At 46.1% G+C, this 10,548-nt stretch overlaps 1 pseudogene; it reads right to left on the bottom strand.

Annotated features, from left to right (window-relative positions):
* Positions 1–7,667: 7,667 nt before the first annotated feature.
* LOC135885603 (olfactory receptor 52E4-like) lies at positions 7,668–8,666 on the bottom strand (annotated as a pseudogene).
* Between the last annotated feature and the right edge of the window lie 1,882 nt (positions 8,667–10,548).

Raw genomic sequence — 10,548 nt, 5'->3', positions numbered from 1 at the left:
CCTGTTTGTAAGCAGCAGATCAAGAGGAGCACAGCCCCTAGTTGCTTCCTCCAACACTTGTACCACGAAGTTGTCCCCAACACTCTTCAAAAAACTTTCTGGATTGTCTATGCATTGATGTATTGCTCTCCCAGCAGATGTCAGGATGATTGAAGTCCCCCATTAGAACTAGTGCATGTGATCTTGAAACTTCAGTTAGTTGTCCAAAGAAAGCCTTGTCTACCTCATCCTTCTGATCCCGTGGTCTATAGCACACGCACACCACGACATCACCCTTGTTGCTCTCACCTCTAAACTTAACCCAAAGACTCTCAACAGGCTTTTCTTCAGTTTCATACTGGAGCTCTGAGCAATCATACCACTGTCTTACATACAATGCAACTCCTCCACCTTTCCTTCCGGACCGCTCCTTCCTGAACAGTTTATACCCATTCATGACAGTGCTTCAGTCATGTGAACTACACCACCAAGTTTCTGTTTTTCCAATCACATGATAGTTCCTTGATTGTGCCAGGACTTCCAATATTTCCTGCTTATTTCCCAGGCTTCTTGCGTTTGTGTACATGCACCTAAGATAATTAGCCGATTGCCCTACTTTCTCACTATGAATCAGGAGGCTTCCTGTCCTGTAACATCCTCCTTTTGTTTCATCCCGGTATCCCACCTCCCCACTTACCTCTGGACTTAGGTCACCATCCCCTGGTGAATCTAGTTTAAAGCCCTCTTCACTAGGTTAGCAAGCCTGCCTGCAAAGTTGCTCTTCCCTCTCTTCATTAGGTGGATCCAATCTCTACCTAACAATCCTTCTTCCTGGATCAACATGCCATGGTCGAAGAATTCAAAGCCCTCTCTACACATCCACCGGCATAACCACGCATTTACATCCATCCACAATTCAATGGTCCCTACAAGGGTGTATTTCTTCTACGACCAATTGTGAAAAGTAAGTTTCCTTCCTGGTCCATCAACACATAGCTATTTTGCCCTATCTACCAGAGGAGTGTTACGCAGGAACACAACACTTGAGTTTGATAAAAGTCCATGGACAATATTAAATATTATACACAGAAATATTATATATAAATTAGGACAGAAAACATCATATTGTTTCTGCATAAATCTATGCTACGCCCACATCTTGAATATTGCAAGCAGCTGAAGTCCTGGGGCAGGAGAGAGGCAGAAGGGTGGCAAAGGGGACTCTTGGGTTGCAGGGTATGGCTGCAACAGAGAGAAAGACTCCAGCTGCAGGAGAAGCCATGAGTTGCAGGAGGGACAAAGTATGCTCCAGAGATGTATTGACAAAGTAATGGCTATTGGAAAACATAATGCCAATTGTACATATAAAATGATGGGTTATAAATTAGCTGTTACCACTCAAGAAAGAGATCTTGGTGTCATTATGTATAGTTCTCTGAAAACATCCATTCAATGTGCAGCAGGGAATCAGTTAGAAAGGGAAACATAATAAGACTGAAAATACCATATTTCTTCTGTATAAATCCATGGTACGCCCACACCTAAACTGCTGCCTGCAGATCTGGTCATTCCATGTCAAAAAGATATGTTGGAATTGAAAAAGTTATGGAAAAGGGCAACAAGAATGATTACGGGTATGGAACAGCTTCCATATGAGTAGAGATTTATAAGAATGGGTCTTTTCAACTTGGGAAACAGACGACTAAGGGGGGAATATGAGAAAGGTCTATAAAATCATGAATGTTGTGGAGAACATAAATAAGGAAGTGTTATTTACTTCTTCTCATAAGACAAAAAATAGGGGTCACCCAATGAAATTATTTGGCAGCAGTTTAAACAAACGAAAGGAAATATTTCTTCACAGAACACACAGTCAACCTGTGAAGCTATTTGCCAGAGGATGTTGTGAAGGCCAAGACTATTCCATATTTCAAAAAGAACTAGAAGAATTCATGGTGGATTGGTCCATCAATTACTATTAGCCAGGATAGGCAGGGATGATGTCCCTAGCCTCTCTTTGCTGGAAGCTGGGAAAGAGTGATGGGGAATGGATCACTTGATAATTATCTGTTCTGTTCATTCCCTCTGAAGCATCTGAAATTGGCCACTGTTGGAAGACAGGATACTGGGCTAGATGGACCTTTGGTCTAACCCAACATGGCCATCCTTAAGTTCACTGAGGAAGGAAATGGTGTGCGGATGTTGTGTTTACCTGGATCTGGATATCTCTTCTGTTGTCTAAAGTAGAGGAATTGTTTTAGCAACCTGTGAATGGTGTTCCAGAGGGGCTCACTCTGAGATTTCTCAATTAGGGCAAACTGCAAAGAAAGGGGCTTACAACCCCCAAAACGGATGGTTATTCTAATACTTGGATTTACAAAGGCAGCAAAAAAACAGTTTTCACAATGCTTTACACAGTTCCCTTAATGCAGGGATCTCAAACTCAAATCACCACAAGTGGCACATGAGAACTAGTACATTGGCCGGCGGGCCACATCACTGATACCTTTTCATACAAAGATACAAAAGAAACCACTCTGCCACTGGCCCCGCCCCACTCCACCCCTTCCATGAGGCCCCACCCATTCCCCACCTCTTCCCACACCTTCCCTGCCCCCATTCCAACCCCTTCCCCAAAGTGCTCACCGCAACTCCACCTGCTCCCTGCCCCTATTGCAACCCCTTCCCCCAAATCCCCGCCCCAGCCCCGCCTCTTCACTGCTTTTTTCCCTCAGAGCACTGCATCCCTGCTCCACCCCCTCCATCCTGGAGAGTCCTAAGAGCCACCAAACAGCTGTTTGGCAGCGAGAAGCACTGGGAGGTAGGCGGAGGAGCGGGGACGCAGTGCACTCGGGGGGGAGGTGGAGAAGAGGCAGGGCCAGGGTGGAGATTTCGGGAAGGGGTTGGAATAGGGGGAGGGAGTGTGGGGAGTTGGTCAAGGCGGCTGGGGTGGGGGGTGAGGGGAGTTGGCTGCCGGTGGAGTCGGCACCCATGGCAGGCTGCAGGAAATAAATCATGTTTGAGACCCCTACCTTAAAGCAACCCAGCCTTGGGCTTCCACCCAGACAGCCAAGTCAGGTATGATGATGATTATTGAAAATCTTATTCGTCATATAATAAAGCTCTACCAATCCCAAATGGTTCTGCACACCACTTCCCACATGAATGAATATTTCAGATATTACCCAAATATTCACTTAGAGCCCATTCTTATTAAACTAAGATTTATTTAAAAAGAGAGAGTATTGTTTAAAAGAAAATTAAACATAGAGACATGATTAGAGTTTTTAAGTCAGTTTCATAGTAGACATGGCTGGCTTCAGAGTTCCACAGAATTCTCTCAGAACTAGTCAAGAGATTATAGACCTATGTTGAAATACTCATTATCAGGTTGGTCCAGGGTTTAACTGCAGACCAGAATTTGTGACTCAAGCTTCCTCTGATGATGCTTACAGTTCCTGGGCAGCACAACAGTCCTTGGGTGAACAATAGGGTTTTGAAGTAACCTTCTATTTCCTAAACAACACTGGTAATTAACTACCTGGATTAACATAAGGTTATTATCCATTGAGCAGTTTATAGAGAGTTCACCAGAAACTTTAAAGAGACGTATAGAAAATGATATTATTGCACCCAAGTTCCATCTAATAATATTTCCTTTTCATGTATGAATTAACTGAATACAGCTCTAAACAGAAATCCTTTGGTCACACTGTTAAACTGTAACGAGCTGTCAGTAAATACTGACTACTAGAGTCAGTAACTTCTTCCAGTTCTTTAATAATACAAAAGCTCTAGCCTATCAAGAATGGAATGGTTCTAATTACCATTTACATACTTTTCCAACCTGTCTCTAAAAGGTGAATCTGGATCAATGACCTGCAAGTTGCTTAACTCTTTCCTGTGTCACTCAACCCTTTTTGGAAGGTCTGGAGCTGTTTGGTTTAGCGATCATGTGACCCAAAAAGGAGAAACTGGAAACAGAGTGCACTCAAGGGGGAGCTCTGGGAAGGGTGTGCTGAAGCAATTGGGGAGTATGGAGGAGCCGAGCCAAAGCTAGCCTCAGGGCCTTGGTGATTGGTGTGCACATTTCTGCTCCCAAAGGGAGGCACAAGAATGGAAGCTGCACCCCGAGAGTGGGCCTAGAGACCCAGAGCCAGAGGCAGGGCCTGAACAGTGCTGTGACTCAAGATCACATGGGTCTTGTTTGTGGACCCCAAACACAAGCTGCTGGTGAGTGTCCAGCTGCACAAGCTTGAGCGGGTCTGTGACAGCAAACCTGGAGCTTCTACACAGATGTGGAAGGGGAGTGTTCCTGGCCAGGGAAGCGCCACAAGATATTTTCTTCACCCAAATGTGCCTCCTTTGCCGTCTGTGTTTCCCCAAGTGCTCTCATTCCAGTATTAATCCATCTGGGCTTCCCTGAGGGAAATGTTTCTGGAACACACAGTGCCTGTTTGGGGTCAAGGAGAGAGTTTGAGTCTCCCTTGGAAAGTGCTCCCCAGAACGGCAGAGTCAGGGAGTCCCTGTTCTAGTGGGTTTTGTCCCATCTCTCTCTCTCTCTATCTATCTATCTCTCCTGGTGCACTCAGGTCCAGCTCTCTCTTTTCTTTTCAACTCACCCATACACACATGTGTCTCCTCTATCTATCACTTCTAAGTCCCTGGCCATTATCAATTAGCAGCCTGCAGCTGTGGTAGCCTATAGTCTAGCCTACTTGCTTGCCTATATATCTTTTCTTATATGTTTCTTATTTGCTAATGGGTTTGATTATTTGTTTTATTAATAAGTTTACAGATCTATATTAGAGTATATTTCACCTGTAACACAAGGGACCTGGAGGCCACATCCTGTGTGTTGAGCTAAAGCAGGTAGCATATATGAAAAGGTGTGGGGAAAAGTGAAGCCAGAACCTCCTGTTGAAGTTGTGGAGGAGTAGGAATAGGGTCTGCAACCTTGTGCATTGCAGATAGGCATGTGCCAGGGTCTGCCTCATGCTGCAAAATGGGCAGGCATCTGGAATGGGAGTGAACTTGGCCACGTACATGCCCGTGCTCATGGTCCATGAAGGAGCCACCAACCGATAGCCCTGGTGGGCAATGGGACAGGGGTGGAGTACTTTCTGGACCACCAGGGTTCCTCACCCTCCAAAGGTGGAACTATGTCCTCCATATGGTATCAGGGCATCTGAGGAAGTAAAGTCTGTGGAGGATGAGCATGTAAAGTTGTTCCCTTGGAGGAATTCAGAAATGAACCGGCTTCAGGTCATGCAGCATGCGGGACATAAAAGGGAGGGGGTTGGGGGACTTATGGGACAGGAGCCCAATGAAAAATTCCAGAGGTCCACGGGTGAGGTTTGGATGGGGAGCAACCTCTTGTAGGACCCATTCAAGGAAAACCCAAGCAGTAGGCAATAGCGTGGCCACACCTTCTGGAGTATGTGTAGGGGGAACTAAAGGGTGAGGAGCCCCAGTTGAGCGCCGAGATGAAAGAGGCCATCATGACAAATAAATGGTGGGCCGAGAACTGGGCTGGACGAATGCTGGAGGAGTGGGCCCAGGCAATATGGAAACAAAATACATCCATGTGGTCCAACCAGGAGGGGCGCAACCGATCAACCTCCACCTGGATATAGGTAAAGGAGTAATTGTCATCCGGGTGTTGGTTGCACCAGACATTCACCAGTGAGTGATGATTGACCATCTCTCTGAGGATGCCTGCAGTGGCCTGGCTATTCTCAATCCCTGAGCGATTCTGGTCCTCTAAGATGGTATTAAAATCCCCACCCAGGACCAGGCACTAGTGAGGATCCAAGGTGCCGAGGATGGCAGACGCCTGTTGATAGAAACACACCCACTCCGGGTCTGCATTCGGGGGTAGACATTGAACAGATTCAACGTCAGCGCCTCCACACAGGCCTGAAGGTTCAGCAGGCGACCGGGGATGACCTCGGTAAATCCCAGTACTCAGGCTGGAGGTCAGGGGAGAACAGGGTGGCCACCAGAGCCGAATGAGCGCTAAGGTGTCTACAATATACCTGGTCCCTCCACTCCAGCCACCAACTAGTTTCAGCAGCTGGATCTATGTGGGTTTCCTGCAGGCAAACCACAAAGTACCCTACATCACAAAGAAACTAGGTCACAAAGGAAGGAGAGCACCTGACAACTGTGGAGACCCACCCTAGAGCCTCTGGTGTTCATGTTGAAAAGGTGGTTGGCTTCATTCTGAGGGCTGAGGAGGATCCTTGCGGGCAGGAGGAGCCCCAGCCGGCCTTGCAACAATCGCTGACGAACCTGAAAGGCTTGTCACAGAAGTTGCGGGTCCACAGGTAAACCAGGATGTCCTACCTCCCGGTTCCCCTCCACTCCTCCAAAACAGCCCTCATGGCTAAAAGGACAAGATGGAAGTTGTCCCAACGCTGGAGAGGGAGCTTCACCTTTCCCTTGAAACGACAGGTGTCCACCAGAAAACGGTGAAGCTCATCCTGCAGCACACTGGGGGACGGGGTAGTAGACCAATGGTGATCCTCTGGCATGGCCCCTGTTACGACCCTGTGGCCCACGGAGATGGGCAAAGAGGGAGAAGACCACTGGTGCTGTGACTGTACTGATGGTGCTGTGCAACCCATCTCTACCTCCAGAAAGGGTAAGGGAGCTGTAGGGAAGAGAGCAGCCATAAAGTATCAGGGAGCGGAGACTAAAGCAATGCCCCCTGAGATTCATGCAAAGACAGGGGAAATGAGACAATCCCTGGGCGGCAGTGGAATATGGAGAGGACAAAAATGAATAGGGCTTCTCTCATCCCTCCCCTCCTGCTTCCATTCTGTGTATGTGGCTAGGGGTTGGGCCAACCTGAACTGAGGGCTTCTTCTGCTGCTCCAGCCGGGGTGGCCTGGGCTCTTCCCCTCCCTCGGTGATTCCTACAGGGGCTGGAGGCTTGAACTTCTGCCAGGTGAAGGTGAGGCAGCCTGGGCTCAGGGCTTCTGCCCCCTTCTGCCAAGCTGGTTCACATGAATCAGATGAGGATTGCCATGTTCTGTTCATTCCCTCTGAAGCACCTGGCAATGGGCACTGTTAGAAGACAGGCTACTGGGCTACATGGACCATTGGTTTTACCCAGTATGGCCATTCTGATCTTTTTATTTAGACCCCAGATGTATCTGCTTCCTGTTGTAATCCACTATACCCCTCCCACCTCCCAGAGCTGAGATAGATCCCAGGAGTCCTGACGGGGTCTCTCTCTTGCCACAGTGTTAGTAACAAAGTAAGAATAAACATTAAAATGTTAATACGAAGCAGTGCCCATTAAGTGACTTGCCATAAGATGTGAGAACATATTTGTTTTAGAGATAACTGGGCTGCAGCTGTCAAGGGGAGGGGAAGAGAGCAGCAAGTGACAGGGGCAGCACCTTGGGGAGAAGACACACAGCAGGGTCGAGGTTTGACAGAAGAGATGGGGCAAGATTTCAGGGATCCAGCTATTAGCAATTAGACAGGTCGCAACCCAGTGTAGTGTACATAGACTGACTGCCCAGTTCATCACATTGACACAGCACAGTAAGGACAGGGAAGGGTTTAATGTCTCTCTGTCTGTCTAGTAAGTGATTCAGGGAAGAGGCCCCACCACCATGCACCAGCCAGCTCTACACAGAGCTCAATCTGAGAGCAAGAGAACAAGGAGAAAACATTTAGGTCTCTTTATGTGTAAAGAGCTGGAGCAGCCTGCCCCGGATCTGTTTGGTCCTCAACCCATAAATGATGGGGTGTAGCATGGGGGGCATAAGCAGGTACATACTGGCAATGAGAACACGCAAATGCAGTGGCACATTGTGGCCAAACCGCTGTGTGAGAGAGGAGAATAAATCTGGGATGTACAAAGCTAAGATGGCACAAAGATGAGAGATGCAGGTCCCAAAAGTTTTGAGACGGGCATCCTTTGTGGGGAGGCGGAAGATGGCCCTGAGGATCAGAGTATAGGACATGGCGATAAAAAACACATCCATTCCGATCTCAAAGAAAAGATTAAACAGGCCATAGTAACTACTGATGTGGATGTCAGCACAGGCCAGATTCACCACAGCTATATGCCCACAATAGGAGTGGGGGATGATGTTGGTTCTACAATACGGCCACCGCCTCGCCAGGAAGGGATAGGGTAATGTGAGTATGCCACTGCGCAGCACCATGGCCAGGCCTATCTTGGCCACAACAGAGTTTGTCAGGGTCGTTGAATATCTCAGGGGATTGCAGATGGCCACATAGCGATCAAAAGCCATAGCCACGAGGATTCCAGACTCCATCGTTGAGAAGGAGTGAACAAAGTACATCTGGGTGAGGCAGGCACTGAAACTGATCTCCCTGGAATTGAACCAGAAGATGCTCAGCATTTTGGGTAGGGTGGATGTGGACATGACCAGGTCGGTGATGGCCAGCATGCAGAGGAAATAAAACATGGGCCCGTGGAGGCTCGGCTCCCTCTTCACGATGAACAGGATAGTGAAGTTCCCCAACACGGCTATGGAGTACATAGTGCAGAAGGGAATGGAGATCCAGATATGGGCTTCCTCTAGGCCAGGAATGCCCAGCAGGATGAAGGTGGAGGGGTTGGTGAAGTCGGTTGTGTTCGAATCTGACATGGATTAGGGGAGAAGTTGTCCAACTCTGAGGCATAAGGGTGTCTCCTGCATGTGCTGTATGTTCCCCTGACTTTCTGTATGTTCCCAGGGTCTCGGGTGATGGTCGCAGTAGAAATGTCTGAATGGAGAAACAACATTAATATTAGACAGTACAGGCACTAGTGGAGGCTGTTCTCATGGGAGAAGCAGAATGATCACTCTTCACACACTGATTTATGACATTTTCATTATTCAGAGAAAATAACTATGAACAATGACCCTACTAAATTCAAATCCATATTTTGTGGTGCTCCCTCATTTAATAATTCCTATACTTTGTGGTGGGAGAATCTTAAGGAGCACCAGCAGTTACTTCCATCACTGGTTAATGAGAGCCAGGATAGGGAGTCTGTACTGTAGGGAGGTCCCCATTCAAGTCTGAGAATCGGAAAAAAAATTTTTGGGAAGACATGTGCTGGGAGAAACATCCCAACTAGAACATACCTCAGGGAAAAGACTTGGGTGCCATTGATAGCAGCTCAAGAGAAACACCTGTTCATTCGCAGCAGTGGACAAAGCAAAAGGAATGTTCAGATCCCTAAGATATGGGATGGAGAATAACATGTTCGGGATATGTGTTCAGTTTTTGTCATCTATTAATGATATTGCACATATAAAATGGATTTCCAAGACAGGCTCTGAGAATGGGGGAGGCTGCTATACGCAAACGAGTTCCGGGACTCTTTAGTTTACTCAAGAGACAAAGAAGAAAGCATATGATATAGGAGAGGAAAATAAAAAATGAAACTGATTTACATTCAAATGGACAGTTCCCAACCTTTAATATGTATAGACACTTAGTGCCTATGCATATCACATACTAATTTCACATAGCTGAGGAAATTTGTCGGCAAAACTGATTGAGAGGAAAAATTTAGACAAAAAAATATGAATGAAAATTGGTATTTTTTTGACAACAGTTTATTAGATAGCAGAAAATCATGATTCCACAGTCAACAAAGTGAACAACTTTGGGTAAACACCCAATTCAGTGGTAAAGTGAGGGCAGCAATTGGGGGAGGGGGAGCAATAAGTAACAAAGAGGAAAAAGGCAAAATAGATAGCCAAGAATAAAAATTTGAAGTTATGAAAATTGATAAGGGATGTTAAGACATCATGGAGAACTCCATGTTTGGCAGGGCTATGGATCAGAAAAAGGAGGTTATTAAGTATATTAACAAAAAGAGAAATCCTAGAAAGGTTTATCTCAATTCCTGTGTTAAATTATTAAAAATAAAGGGAAAGGTTTTATTTATAAAAGAATTGACAAGGTTAAGAAACAATGGGAAAGCTGGTATGGGATTAGTTTGAAAAAAGTCTAGAAATGTACTTAATGCCAGTCAGCAACAGGGTTTATGCAAAACAGGTCTTGTCAAATAAACCTGATTTCATCCTTTTATGAGAGTACATATTGGTTGATCAAGGCTACACATTTGTTAATCAAGGAAACCACACAGTACATAAACATTGAGAAAAAAGTAATTGCTATCATCATTCATATTTGGCCTGTAGAACTCCTTGCTACCAACATTATTGGAGTGAAGAACATAGAAGAATCGGAATCAAAAAGGATTAGCCACTGTAGGTGGTGCCTGTGGCATCCCCCGTAGTTCAGGCTGTCTGACACCTTCCATTAGAAGACCTCATTTTTGTTGCTTATAACTTTGCCATATTTTAGGTGTTTGGACTGAAATTTCACATGCTGGGTGTCTGCTTCAAGCAGAATTGTTTTTTGAAAGTTTCAGGCATAACAATTCTGCTAACTTCTCGAATGAAGCTAGGAGAAAGTATGCATTACCCATGTTGGACAATTCTCATTATTTTTCTACTGAGGAGCCCTAGCACCTCCAAGCTTTCCAGGAGATAAAAGTCAGGTAATAGCCCCTGTCCCCCT

Source organism: Emys orbicularis, chromosome 1 (assembly GCF_028017835.1).
Source record: "Emys orbicularis isolate rEmyOrb1 chromosome 1, rEmyOrb1.hap1, whole genome shotgun sequence".
In the NCBI taxonomy this organism is placed as follows: Eukaryota; Metazoa; Chordata; order Testudines; family Emydidae; genus Emys; species Emys orbicularis.
Note: the sequence above shows the minus strand (reverse complement) of the source record. Positions and strands in the feature narration are given on the sequence as shown.